Raw genomic sequence first — 13,424 nt, forward strand, 5'->3', positions numbered from 1 at the left:
GTTGCAAGGAGGGACTGGTCCTTGGAGAGGGACATCATGTTTGGCAGAGTGGAGGGGCGGCGAAGGAGAGGAAGACCTTTGATGAGATGGATCGAGTATGTGACTGGAGTGGTGGGAATAAGAGTGTTTGAGATGGCTAGGTTGGCATAGGATAGAACAGCGTTTAGAGCTCTTGTACATAGGGTTGCTATGAGTTGCAAACAACTCAATGGCACATAACAACAAAAAACAACAACAACAACAACATGGCTGTTCAAGTTGATGATAAAGAAACCTATCTTTTTGTCCCCATTGTCATTATACACTAGTATTACTGTATGGACATTATTAGATATATGGAGCTTTTGGGTGCAGCCCCAGTTTTTCTTTGATCATTACATCCACCAATCTTAAAGTTCATTTAGATGATCTACTTTAATGTTTTATTCCCCATTAATGGGACATTACGTCAAGATAGAGAATCTTAGATGGAGTTTAGCAATGGAATGAGAGTAAGAGCAGAGGTAATAGTTTTTGTGTTGAAAACATTGAGTCTGATGTGCTTATGGGACAACCTAAGTGAAGCGGCATTACAGACATTTGGTTAAGAAGTGAAAGAGAAATTAGCAGCTGCAGGATCAGAAGAATTTCAGGAACTAGTACTATCCCAGAAGGCAAAGAGATAGTGCTTTCCAAAATGGAATTTATCACCAGCAGTTGCCATCTAGAAGATTCTGACTCATGGTGACCCCATGTGTGACAAAGCAGAATTGCACTCTGTAAGGGTTGGTGGGGTTTTTTTTTATTATTTTATACCAGTTTATTTATAAAGTTCAAATACATTGTTTTTCACACTGAATCTTTCCCATATCCTTCACCACACCCCCTCTGCCCATCAAATTATGCGACCTCTATAGCTGTTTTTAATAGTTGATTTTCCATAAGGAAGTTAAAGGCCTTTGTTCTAAGGTGCCTCTGGATAGACTTGAACTTTTAAGCTTTTGCTTAGCAGTTGAGTGTGTTAAATTAGTACTCAGGGACTCCAAATTCTGTGAAGAGGTCAAATAAGATGAAAACTATCAGGCAAATATTGGCTTTTCAGGCCTCTGTTAATTCCTATTTGACTCTACCACTTAAGGTGAAAGGAATCACAGACAAAATGTACATGAATGGGTGTGACTGCATTTCAGTAAAATTTAGTAGTAATGCCAAGTTATGAGTTGGGTTTAGCTGGTGGTCAAAGCTTGCCAACCATTGTTAAGAGACTATATATTTTCGTTTGTTGATGACCTTGGCAATAGCAGCTCCTCTCAAGTGGTAGGGGCTGAAGCCATACCATGAGAGTTAAGGAAGTAAGGATGAAGGGTGTAACAAACTCTTCTCAAGGGGAAGGAGGTTGTATGCCTTAGAGGACTTCCTTCACCAAGTTCAGATAGAGTTTCTGGTCTTTCAGGGAAATGGTTGTGCTCCCCCATGGGGGAAGTTCACAATGTTATGAATATTTGTAAAGGTTTCCATCCCCACCCCCTGCCGTTAAGCTTCTTGCGAGCTGCCTTCAAAGTTTTAATTGACTTGCTCAGCTTTAATAAATATTTATTAGGAACGTTTAAAATCATCTCTTTTGCTACAGAATTGAAGTTCAAGGAAATCACTGCAGGAGTAACTCTGCCAAAGCTGCTGACATGAAGAGAGGATTATGCCTCAGGCTGTCATTGCAGGTCCCTTTCACACATTTATAGGCAGGTTATCATGACTCAACAAATAAACAAGTGCCTCCTACTCAGAGGACAATGGGCAGGTTGACATGAAAGTGGTTATTCTGGAGTTCTCAGCAGTTAGAGGCTTGCAGGCAGGGAGCACATGTGACTCCTCAGTTGGAAAGATTTGCAACTTTGGAGGCACAGAGATAGACTCAGTTAGGCCCCATCTGATTGGTTTATAAGAGCAGATTCAAGTGAAGGGCAAGAATGTCTTCATTTTGAGCTTCTTGCACTTCTTATTTAGAGCAGGCGTGGATGCAGGATCTGTCTAGTCATCTACTTTGACACCAAAGTAGAGGAGAGCAGGAGCCGAGCTTGGTGTCTCATCATCACCGTCTCCCAACAATCTCATCCAAGTGACGTTTAATTATCCTCTCAATGGGTTTGCAAACACTCAGTGCTGAGGATGCTGAGAACATGACTGGTAGGTTTAGGACAAGGACAGACCCCTAATGCTTGCCTCTATCCCTTCCTGACAACAATGCCTTCCCAGGTAGCCTCTTGAGCAAGTTGAGGTGAGTGCCCTAGGTCTTCACTGATACAAATCAAAACAACTATGAGCTATCATCTCACCCCAGTAAGAATACCAAAATTCAACAGAGCAGCAAATAGCAAATGCTGATGAGGTTGTGGAGAAACTGGAACCCTTATTCACTGTTGGTGGGAGTGTAAAATGGTGCAACCACTATGGAAGGCTGCATGGCGTTTTCCCAAAAAGTTGGAAATAGAGATACCATTTGACCCAGCAATTCCACTACTGGGAATTACCCTAAAGAAACCAGAACTTCCACCAAAGCAGATATATGCACACCCATGTTTATTGCTGCTTTGTTCACAATAGCAAAGAGTTGGAAACAACCCCAGTGCCAATCAACAAATGAATGGATAGAAAAGCTGTGGTATATTCACACAATGGAATACTATGCTGCATTGAAAAAAAAAGGATCTCATGCAATATTATTCAAAATGGGTGGCTCTGGAGGACATTATGCTGAGTGAAATATCTCAGTCACAAAAGAACAAATACTGCATAATGCCACTGTTGTAAAACAGGACTGACATCAGGGTTGGGGGAACCTAAGAAAAGAGGGGATAAATAATGTATACTGCATTGAAACAGATGAGGGATTGAACTATTTAAAAGGAATATATGATCAGGTATTATTTTCATGAGAAGATTCCAAAAAAGTGGATTGTGGACTTGGGGGAGGAGGGAATTGTATAACAATGAAATAATTTTTTTTCTTTTCAAAGACAAAAGCAAACTGGGGGGAGAGGAAAAATGTACAACAATGAATGAAGGGGGAAATTAAATGGGAAGAATATGCTGTAAAAAAAATATGTTGCATTAAAAAAAGAAAGAAATTTGGAAAAAAAAATCACTTGGTTTTTACTCCCAGCCTTAGAGATACAGGAAATCTCTTAGCACTTCATGTCTGCCAAGTGATCTGATAATAAATTGATGCTCAGGAAACACCACCCAACAAGAGTACCCCATCCTAGCCCAGAGTACTTGAAAATCTGGTTCACATTTTGAAAGGTAACTCACCCACTGAGAAAGAGTTTTGGTGATGCTTGTGTTTGAACATGTTTTTGGTCCCTATGAGACAGCATATTAAAGTACATTCTGCTTCACTGAGTCTGAATTCTGAGGCTAATGGTATTGCTTCTTCCTTTTTTATTTTGCTCCTCCTCCTCCTCCTCCTCTATATTTATCTCCTTCTTTTCAAGTCACAGCGAATCCTCTCTCTCTCCCCAATATCAGGAAGGCAAAATGTAGCATCATTTCTTCCATGATCTTCTCAAGATCATGCTTGCCCTCCCTATTCGAAGGTTGCTTAATGGATAGAGCATGATCACTTGTGAGTGTTAACGGGAGAAAAACCAAAGCAGAAATCAAGAGCCATTCTTTTGTGCACAAGAGAAGTGTACAATTTGAAGCTCTGTGGCCTAGTGGCAGGAAGCTGAGCTGCAATCCTGAAGGCACATGGTTGGAGGCCACCAGCTGCTCCGTGGGAGAAGGATGGGCAATCTCCTTCTGTAAGATTCACTGCCTCTGAAAACCTGCCAGAGGGTCAGCTATGGGTTGGTTCTGCCTCAGCAGTACACAACAACAACAATAACTACAACAACAAGAAGGCGTTTTTGCAGACCTACCTGGTTGGCAATGTGTAAGCACTGCCATATGTGTAAGAAAATGACATTATTATTATTGATAGTATTATTAGAGAAACATTGGAAGTATCCCTTTTTTGCTTCTGCCAAATAATCTGATAATAAATTGGTGTTCCAGGATGCCCCATACAATATAGTTAGGACAGAAGGTGCAGGCTATGGCCCAGAGTATTGAAAAGCTTGTCCAAGTTTTGAAAAACTCACCCACTGGCAATGGGTTTTGGTGCTCCTTGCATAATTCTTCCTCCAAGGAGAAGAAAACCCAAACTTTATATAAACCATCTCCAACAGCACCTGCCATGATGCCTGAGACTAGTTTATCCTTTAGGCTAATGAATTAAAATTCTGTTAAAGTAGAAATCTACTAGTTTGGAAGATCTGGGACATGATTTAGGGCTTGAACTGTTTTGTTTTGGCTCTTGTTTTTTTTTTTTTTCAGCTCTTGAGGGGACTGTCCCTCTTATCTGGGCAGTTCCTTTTTGGTGGACCTGATGTGGATACATAACCAAAAGAAAGGAAAGCCACTGAAGAGTTATAAAGTGTGTGGCTTAACATCCAAACTACATTTCAGGATAGGGAAAATAGTAGTAATATGCTGAACCCTACAGGCCAAGTTGATAATAATGTAATCATATCAGCTTATACTTCAGAATCTTCTGAAAGTCATTTTTTCCTTGTAATTTCATCTTCTACAGACCTTGAGCTTTGGTGCTGGAGAGAGTATTGAATATACCATGGACCGCTAGGAGAACAAACAAGTTCATCCTAGAGAGGGTGAAGCCATGCTGTTCCTTAGAGGCAAGGATTCTGAAGGTCCATCTGACATACTTTGGACATGTTGCAAGGGAGGATCAGTCCTTAGAGAGGGTCGTCATGCTTGGGAGGGTGGAGGGACAGCACAGGAGAGGAAGACTCTTGATAAGATGGATTGATTCAGTCACTGGGGTAATGGGATGGGTGTGTTTGAGACAGTAAGATTGGTGCAGGATAGAGCAGAGTTTAGGGCTGTTGTACATAGTTGCTATGAGTCACAAGTGACTTGACGACATATAACAATAACAACAACAACAACAGGCCTTGTGCTCACCCTGCCCCGACTCCATAGCCCCAGCTATCTTTCTTCCATTATCTCTCACATCCATCTGGTCTGTACTCTTTTCTCCATGGAAAACTATCCCTTTTCCTCCCTTCCTTCCTTGCTGTCATTCACCTTTTTACTCTATGGTGGCCAAAATAGAAAATGAGTTTAGAGTGAAACACTTGCTTCATTTACTGGATAAAGTTGCATCTCATGTCCAGAATCTACAAATCAGACCAGCTCATTAGCCCTTTGTTTCTCTCTTAGGGATGTCCTAAAGTGACTATGTTGTTGTTGTGTACTGTTGAGTCAGAAATCAATCCATAGCTTATCCTCCTGCAGGTTTTCAGAGGCAGTTAATCATGCAGGAGGAGATTGCCCATCCTTCTCCTGCAGAGCACATGTTGGCCTCGAACTGTGTGCCTTCAGGATTGCTTCTTACCACTAGGCCACCAGAGCTCCCTAAAATTACAATAGGTCTAAATTAATTCTTTATTTCCCCTGATAGATGCATGGGCCTTGATGGAATGATCATTCTTTCATTGGGATATCAATGTATGTTCAGGCATTAAGTCAGCAGTACAAATTACTAATGGTACTGAGACATTTTTGGCATGTTGTCAGGTGGGACCAGTCCTTGAGAAGGACGTAAGGCTTGGCAGGGTTGAAGGTCAGTGCAGGAGAGGAAGTCTGTCTCTGGATGAAATGGATTGACAGAGTGACTGTGGAAATGGAGTCTGGTGTGTCAGAAATGGTGACAGGATAGGGTAGGGTTCGGAGCCATTGTTCATAGGGTCACTATGAGTTGTAGTAGACTCAAGGGCACATAACAACAACAACAACAACAAAGATATTGTGATGAGATGGGAAAGTGATTGGAAGAGGTTTTTAGCCTTATCAATCCTGAGTTTAGGTACTTTTAAAAAAATTACTGTGATTTTAGTGAAAATTTACAGGAAGGATTGGTTTTTATTAATGCACTGATACACATTTTCCTCCCTCTCCCTCCTCCAATTCACTCTGTAATGCATGCCTTTTCCAGATTGTCAGTTGCCATAGCACAGTGCCTAATTATCCATTCCCTTCAGATAGACCCTTCCTTCTCCCATTCCAGTGCAGTGTTCATTATGTATCTATTCTTTCCCTGCTCTCTCCTCCACTCTGTTCATCCTGTATTAATAACAGTTGTCCTGTGCAGTATTTGTCCCTTTGTGATTAAGATATTTCACTCAGCATAATGTCTTCCAGATTCATCCATGTTGTGTAGTGTTTTACAAGCTCACTGTTTTTCAGTGCTGCGTAATAGTCCATTGTGTGGCTAGACCACAGTTTTTCTATTCATATATTTGTTGACGGGCATTTGGGCTGCTTTCATATCTTCACTATTGTGAATAGTGCAATAAACATGGCACTTTCATGAGTGGTCATAACTGGAGATGGGAAGGCTAGAGTTCAAGGTTAGGGTCAAGGCACACTTCTGGAGAAAGGGCCCTAAATGTTGGAGGAGACAAAACATGAGAATGAAGAGTACATCACCTCATTGTTGACACAGTATCCTTTATGTTGAGAGTTCTGAACATGACTGCAGTTGAAGCTAAGGTGGGGAGAGGTGGAATCCTTTCTGAAAAATCACCTTACGGTGACTGCTACATCATTGGTAAACCTTCCAATGGGAAGGAAATTAGTGACTCCCAGCTTCTTGACACCTACATCTAAGCAGATGCCACACAGCTAGTCAAAGCATGGAGACAGAATTCTTTCTTTACAATTTTATTTACAAAATGTATTAAAACTTTGTACAATACCTCATGGCAATGAGGCTTTGTAATTTATGCCCACACATGCAATTTACGCTTTTACGGCCATTAGTTTGCTTGGCAATTTTTCTGTTCACTGAAGTACAGCTTTAACAACAAAAAAGAAGAGGATCGGAAAAAAAAAGTCCTCAAGTGACTACCGCCAAACTCCCATAGCGTGAAGTTAGTAGCAGAAATTTGAAGCAATCAACGTGTTTTGTTTTGTTTTTTTTTAAGCATGCAAGTTTGTTGTTTGTTTTTTTTTAAAAAATAACAAACCAATTTACCGGCCTCTTCATCTCAGTGAAGTTCCCTCTCTGAAAAACTGATCTGAGTCAATAAACATACATTTTTCTTTATACAGTGCCTATGAAAACGTTTGTGTGTAGGTTGGTTGGTTTGTTTTGTACAACTTCATATTCGCACAGCGTCAGCTTCCCGTGCTGGGGACTTTATAGCATTCAGAAGTTGGAAAAAAAAATTAATCACAGTTTCATGAAAAACAGAACAAAACAAAAACACAACAGCTTTCTTTTGTTGTTGTTGTTCAATACCAGTTAAAATTTGACAAGTGATTTATTCGCTGATGACACAACTTTTTTGGAATGAAAGTCTATATTACACTTTTCTGGAAGCGTTTCGTTTGGAACGAGACTTCTTCCCTTCTCTTCTGAAGACAAGAGCAAAATGTGCAACGAGTCAACTAAGCATCTAAGGGTCACACTTGGGAAATGAATGCGAGCGCCTGTGTCTTACAGTCTGGAAACTTCCCAATGCACATCACTGATGAGAGCAAACTATTGAACTACAGAAAGCATACGTTGTTATATAGGAGGTAATTAGTGAGCGGAGACTATGTCCTCTGACTGTTCTGATGATGCCAACGGCAGGTACGCAATTAGTTACTTGATAGCCCGTGGAGCAGTGGAGCGATCTTCTGAAAGAGTCAGTTGGGAGACTGCTCCAAGCAAGGACCTGGGAGTGATGCTGAGGCCCTCAGTTTAGCAGTAGGTTTGGGAATGCGTTTTCATCTTTGCAAACTAGAAAAGGACACATGCAGTCTGACGGAGAGCCACGAGCAGGAACAGGCAACAGCTGGTACGACAGACCGAGCAAGAGTAAAGTCAACAAAGAGAGAACTGTGGTCTGAACTCGCTGGGCCTCCTAGTGATGTGGTCCCGGCTCCGTGGTGTACACTTGAAAGGCATACTTAGCAGAGAAGCAGAGCTAAACACAGTGTTGTTTCTGAGAAGGATATTCTAAACACATCGGGGAGTATAGGCAGCATTTCCCTCACCTCAATGCAAAATACTTGGCTATATTGACTTAAAATACACACTGAAGCAAGAAAAACAGATCTGCGAGCTGATATTCCAGGCTTCTTGGAAAGCTCCGGGATCCACTTTAGGAAAGCACCGAGAGGTATGCCTGATAGTGCCTCGTCCCTTGCTACACACAAGAATGCACTAATACACTCTGTTAACCCCTGGGGAAGTTATCAACACATTTTCACAAAATCATTTTAAGAATACAGAGAAGTCACCGTTGCGTCCCTTTCCCTAATTGTCTGAGTCTCCTAAGTGTTGTGTTTACGTTCTAAAGATACACACATTTCAGCAACATTGAAAGGAAGTAGGATGCACAGAACATCACCACCAACAGGAAATACCAAAAACATCTGGTCAGCAGATCCTAGAAGAAATGCCAGTCTGTCTTCCCAAACACTGGGAGTCAAAGAGATTTTTTTTTTAATCATCAGGAGGAAATAATAATTTTAGGTAAGATGGGCCTACTTGCTGAGTTGGAATTTCCAGTGTGTGTGTGTGTGTGTGTGTGTTGGTGTGTGTACGTGCGTGCGTGTGTGTGTGTGTGTGTATTAAAGAACAGGGTGTTTGTATACTGTGCAGTGGTATCAAAGGATGGCTTTTGTTGAATTGATTTTTTTAATAAGATTTTTTTTCACATACTGAAATCTTGCATGTCCTTTTTTTGTTGGTTTTTATTTTAATTCGTTTTTTTTCCCAAGCAAAGCAAAAAGATTTCAATGATGGTTTGCATTGTCATGAGTCTCAGAGTATTCCATAAGGCACTGAAGGAAAAAAAAAATCAGTTTTTCCTATTGAAAGGTCATTGCACCATCAGCAATATTCGTGTCATGCCCGACACCAAGGAGAGTGAAATCTGGCTCAGGATCCTTGAAGCAGCCACGTTTTCGGTGATTCCTCTCTTCACATGCCTCTGGTGGGAAGGGATCTGCAAAAGAAAGGACATTTAAATGTGAAAGAGCTTTCTACTGAGAATTCAAACGTTTCTTATGATTCACTCTACCTTGTGGGCTGGGGGGAAACCATGGTTATTTTATCAAATTGGCATCTCTGGGGCTGTAAGAGGTCTGGTTCAATTCTTTAGCCCACTGCGATTGATTTGAAAACAATTAACAGGCTAATTCTGTACTATAGACATTGTGTGCTAAGGAATATATGTTGTTGTTGTGTGCTGTTGAGTTGGAACCGACGCATAGCTGACTCTCTAGCAGGTTTTCAGAGACAGTGAATCACGTGAGAGGTGATTTCCCATCCTTTTCCCACAGAGAGCTGGTGGATTTGAATAATGTGCCTTTGGGATTGCAGCGCAGCTTCTTATCATGAGTATATGGGTGTTGCATAATGTCTAACTCAAGACTTTAATTGCTTGGGATGTAGGTATACTAGAAAAACTTAGTGGCTAGAAAGCCTTGTTGTTGTATACCTCTGAGTCAGAACCGACCCATAGCTGACCTTCTGGTGGGTTTTCAGAAGCAGCGTGGGAGAAAGCCTTAGTAGCATTTAAACACAGAAATTCAGGACTACTGTGCTGCAAAATGTATGTATTCCAATTGCAGAGCTTGTGTGAAAGAATGTTTACCTGGGACAGAAGGTAAACACTGTTCTCTGGCATGTTGGATAAAAATCTATTTGACTGTGAGAAGAAAATTTGCTGCTTATTGCCAGAAAGGTGACAGCTTGTTGCTCTTAATACCTACAACCTTAGTTATTAAAGTTCGAGACTAGCACAGGATTTATTTATTTTCTTTTTTATATTGTGATTTTAGTGAAAGTTAACAGAAAGGATGGGCTTTCACAGGATTTAAAGAGACAGCAACTTCCAGGAAGAAACTGTCATAGTGATACCCATAAAGGGCTTTGGCATACATTGGAGCCTTTGCATTGATATTATGGAACTGACTGAGATGGTGATGGGGGATTTATTCATTCATTCATCTATTCGTTTCCCTCTAACTCTGAAGGTTATAATCCTGCTTCCTATTCAAATTCAGTGCCTCTACACTGACTGAAGGGACACATCTTTCTTTCCAGAGCTAACCCAATGTTAAGTTATATTCTATACAAGTGGCAGAATCATCCACCAGTGGCCCTGTAGGAAATGCTAAAGATGTTTATGAAGGCCAAAAGCTCCAAGGAGAGCAGAATAAGACTAACATGGAAGTTAATAAGCTTCTTCCTTGGGACCTTTAAAGTCCCATGTGGATCTAACTAGTCTGCCTCACAAACTTGAAGAAGTTTTATATCTGTGGCAGGAAAATAAAGCCATGGAGTTTCTCCATCTGTTGTGTTGCTGCCAATTGGTCCAGTGGTGAGGGGTTTTTGTTTTCTAGTTGTTGAGATGTAGGCCATATTGAAGGTTGATACATGTTATCAAGAAATCAAAAGATGTGTTGCATTAGGCAAAGCTGTCCTAAAGGGCCTCTTTAAAGTGCTTAAAGGGCAAGGATGTCTGTTTAAAGGCTAAGGTGTTCTAGATCCAAGTGATGATATTTTCCAATTGCTTCGCAATGAATAAGGAAACCCAAAGAAAAATAGATGACTTTGATTGTTGTGATGGCAGAAAGTATTGAAATTAGCATGGATTGTCAAAAGGACAAACTGTCTTGGAGGAAGCAAAACAAGAGTGTTCCTTAGAGACAAGAGCGGTGAAACTTGGTCTCTCATAACTCTTGGCATGTCGTTGGAAGGGGACAGTCCTTGGAGAAAGACATCATGCTGGGAAAGGTGGCGGGTCGGAGAAAGAGAAGAAGACTCAACAAGATGGATAGACACAGGGACTGTAACAATGGGCTTGAGCCATTGAGCATTGAATGAAGATCACGAGAAGAGTGCAGGCTAGGGTAAGGTTCAGATCTTTTGTTCATAGGTTTGCTATGAGTCATGGTTGTCTCAATGGCACCTAACAACAACAACAACACTGAAGGGTATCACTGACATAAACATTTCCATCATCCAGAATGGTTCTTTCCCTTAATGTAAGATGAACTCTTCCTAACTAGAGAACTTCTCCAAGAATGCTTACTCATTGACTACAGAAGGAAAATGGATCATTTTGAAAATGGGTTACGTGAACATAGTAAATATTTTCAAGAAAGACTAAATGTAGCAGAGTTAGAGGGCAAGTGGAAATCTTTTCCCTAACTTCAGGCATTTTGAGATCTTGAAAATGAAAGGGACTTCGAATCATTGTTGAAAAACACCAAACATGCAATGCAACAATGAATATATCTCTATCTCTCTATATATCTATATATAGATATAAAAGGGGGAGGGAGAAGAGAGGGAAGGAGTAATATGGGCAACAATGAATGAATGAATTAATGAATGAATGAAAATCTACTTTTTCTGTAAATTTTTGTTAAGATAACAATTAAAATGAAAAATTTTATTTTTAAAAAAAACACCAACAACACTCGGGGAGCTCTGGTGGCCTAGTGGCAAGAAGCTGCACTGCAATCCCAGAGCTGCATGGTTCGAATCCAGCACGAATCCACCAGATGCTCTGCCGGGGAAGGAGGCACAATCTCCTCTTGTACCAGTCAGATCTGATTTGATGGTACACACACACACACACACACACACACACACACAATAAAATAAAACAACAACAAAAAAACCCATATCCAACAACACTCAAACTACCACCACCAAACAAGTCAGAACTGGTTCTGAATAGCAATGAGGAAAGTAGGAAGGAGTCTTTAGCTTTCAGTCGAGCCAAAGTTAGGGCACATGAATCCAGAGAACTTGCTGACTGGTAATTTCACTCACTGGTAGTTGACCAGAAAGCCAGAGGAGCAGTAGGTTAGTCAACAGGCTGTGGACCTGCTCCTTAACCTGTTACCATTGAGTCAATTCTGACTCAAATGAACGCTGTAAGAGAAAGTAGAATTGCCCTAAAGGGTTTCCAAAGCTGTAGTTTTACTGAAGCAGATTGCCATAGTTGCCTTCTGCAGGAGGTCAAACTTCTGACATTTGAATTAACAGCTGAACCACCAGGGCTCCAGAGTGAATACTAAACACGATCTGAGGCTGAGGCCTATGTGCTCACACTATCACCACGGGAAAAGAAATGAAAGGCTTATTCCACTTTTTTAAAAAACTTTTTTTGCTTCTTCCACTTTTAAGGGTGCCCTTTGACTTGACAGCAGAAAATTTTGCTTTTTAAAAAATTTTATTAAGCAGATAGCATCTGGATCATATTTTTTGGAAGCAATTTACATCTAAGCCATCCCACCTGACGAATATTCATTCTGTGGTTAATTTTTTTCCTTTTTTTTTGGCAGTAAATGGTTGAATTTTCCTCCTGAGGAACCTATGGGTTGTCTAGAACCTATAGCCTTTTGGTTAGCAATTGAGCACAGTGACCATTTGCACCATCAAGTGACTCTTGAAATCTTAGTTCTACTACTGTCCAAGACTGATTCTGATAATTAGCAACAGGAGTGAAATCTCATCATACCTCTTGATTTCTGTATCCTTAATAGACTCTAGGCCCTGTCAGAGAAATGGAACAGTAGTTAAGAACTAAGTAACAAATCAGATGTTGCTAGGAGATATCCAGAACTTCTTGGAAAATAAAATGAGTGAAGGTCTCAGTCTTCAGTTAAACCAACATTGCCCTAACATCAATCAAATCCCCCATCTGGCTGAGGACAATTTCTATTTCCTGCTCAGAGAGCTTTGTGCTTCTTGGCTGATGCATGTATACTCTTTTTCTGGCATCTTCCAAGGAGGACAGACTGATTTGTAGGGGCTGTTACTGGTTTTTCTTTCCATCTTGTCCCAGCGATATTTGCCAAGGTACTGGCTAACTGAATTATAAGCACATTGGCTCACTGTCTGTTAAAATGTGGGTTTTGCCCTAGTGTGCTTGCATTTTGCTTCACAACAGTAGATTAGCCAAGATGACCAAAAACAGATGAAAGAGCCAGAGGTAGTGACCAAGGGTCATCCCTCAAGTTCAGCATTCAGGGCTTCCTCCTCAGGACTGCAGATTTCTCTTCAACAGAACAAAGGGTTGCTGATTCCAACTTCCGTTTTGTAAAGTTATATTCTCCAGAATCTTCCTACCCGGTGGACAAGTACCATTAGCACCACCTGGGAGCTTGTGAGACCTGCGCAACCTCAGGTCTCACCCTAGACCTGCTGAATTATAATCTGCATTTTAACAAGTTTCCCATGTGATTCAAATGCCTGTTGATATTTGAGAAACTCTCAATCAGAGACAGGACTGGTGGTGGTGGTGGTGGTGGTGGTGTGTGGGGGAGGTTGTTGCTGTTATGTGACTTCGAGTCAGCTGTGATTCACA

General features: G+C 40.9%; 1 protein-coding gene across 1 annotated transcript in view; it reads right to left on the minus strand.

Annotated features, from left to right (window-relative positions):
- Nucleotides 1–8,763: 8,763 nt before the first annotated feature.
- GRIA3 (glutamate receptor, ionotropic, AMPA 3) overlaps nucleotides 8,764–13,424 on the minus strand; it is a 428,954-nt gene continuing 424,293 nt past the window's right edge. Inside the window, exon 16 of the mRNA XM_006885062.1 lies at nucleotides 8,764–9,041. The gene's annotated coding sequence lies outside the window, so the exon portion shown is untranslated. The remainder of the gene's footprint in view (nucleotides 9,042–13,424) is intronic.

Source organism: Elephantulus edwardii, unplaced genomic scaffold, assembly GCF_000299155.1.
Source record: "Elephantulus edwardii isolate Elephantulus edwardi_28Jun2011 unplaced genomic scaffold, EleEdw1.0 scaffold00040, whole genome shotgun sequence".
NCBI classification, from domain to species: Eukaryota; Metazoa; Chordata; class Mammalia; order Macroscelidea; family Macroscelididae; genus Elephantulus; species Elephantulus edwardii.